At 37.8% G+C, this 1589-nt stretch overlaps 1 pseudogene; it reads left to right on the top strand.

Annotated features, from left to right (window-relative positions):
• The first annotated feature begins 267 nt into the window (after nucleotides 1–267).
• On the top strand, nucleotides 268–403 carry LOC145297136 (U2 spliceosomal RNA; annotated as a pseudogene).
• The last annotated feature ends 1186 nt before the right edge of the window (nucleotides 404–1589 follow it).

The raw sequence follows: 1589 nt of genomic DNA, 5'->3' as shown, positions 1-1589 counted from the left end.
CTTCTCTCTCCACATTAAAAACGGCCTTGTGCCTAATATGCTCAGTGGGGAAGCAAATAAATACCATATATGTTCCGGCAAGCAAATACCATATGTGGGGACAATCCCACATATAAAACCTTGGTCAATATAGGGGCAACTCTTTATACCAATTGTCACTATCCAGCTCCCCTACTCCCCAGGGAGATGGTCCCCATTTCCCCTTTACTCCTCACATTAAAAATCGGCCTGGTGCCTAATTTGCTCGGTGGGGGAGCAAATAAATACAGCTTTTCTTGGCCTTTTGGCCAAGATCAAGTGTAGTATCTGTTCTTACTACATGCTGTACTTATGTTTGTAACTTTGTGATATAAAGTGGGGGATCACTTTTCTGTATTAATTTAATGTAAGATGATCACCTGCTTTACAACCAGTCAGTCTCAAAGCCATTCAAGTCATTTTCCAGATCATTCAAGTTGTTTTTGAAGGATTCCAGTTATTTTTTAAACATTCAAGTCATTCTTAAGGTCATTCAATTCATCCTTAAATTCATTAAAGTCATTCTAAGTCATTTACTTTTTATTTATTTAAGTCATTTCAGCCCATTTTTCGGTCATTTAAGTTTATCTTTAAGAATTTCATGTCAATCCTACATTCACGCATTCATTCATTACACGAGAGCACGCGACTAATGGCTATCGGCCTTGTTATTGTTACCTTTGCATATTGATTTTTGGAATTTTTAGATGATTTTTGGTTGTTATCATTATTCAAATTATTCTGACTTTTATTCTCAGAAAGCCATCCTTCCAAGTATTGCCTCATTTTTGCGAATGAATAGTTTTATTGTCTGTCATCTGAGTCTGTCCTGGACGAAGAAGGCAGCGAGTTCATTCTTTACTCAAGTTCATTCTTTACCTCAATTTTTCATGTCTTGTGCCATACCTTGCTGCAATGGAAAGCAAATAAACTTTCTATCAGACTAGAAATGGTTTCTGGACCTTCGAGTTTGTCTTCTTCATTGACTGTCATTTCACAGTCCGTTCTCGGTTATTTTTGTACCTGACGATAGTTCCCATCGCTGGGGAAACTGAACCCTCACACTCCTGACTACAACTTAGATGTCTTCAAGTCCAACATAAACAAATTCCTGATGAACTGCCCTCTTAAGTAAGACACTTTATCAAATCTCCAATACTAACGATTACTACGATACTATCCCATTGATTACTGTATTAATAATAACCTCACTTTATGACTATATATTACTGTTTTCAACTTGACCTTGTGTCGCATCACGCATTGGTTGGGATACGAGGTAAATCCCTAAATCTCGAAAGTCCCCGAGAAGAACAATGCCAAGGAGAGTGGACCGTATATTTCGAAGCATTGCGTTTATTTAAGGAAGAGCAGAAGTCTGTTGTCAATTCTGAGACTCTTATATTTGTATTCTGTCTTCGTTCACCAGCACGATACGACAAAGCCGGATAATTAGGAACGCTTGCAAACAAAATGGCTATAATTGGTTTGTGAGCGTCCACTTCATAGAACCAATATTCCCACTTCATCTGTTGAATTATAGGCGTTAGGAGCATTTGATTTTATCGGTG

Source organism: Euprymna scolopes, chromosome 17, assembly GCF_053919585.1.
Source record: "Euprymna scolopes isolate OS-2025 chromosome 17, ASM5391958v1, whole genome shotgun sequence".
NCBI classification, from domain to species: Eukaryota; Metazoa; Mollusca; class Cephalopoda; order Sepiida; family Sepiolidae; genus Euprymna; species Euprymna scolopes.
This window is presented reverse-complemented; position numbering and strand designations above follow the sequence as displayed.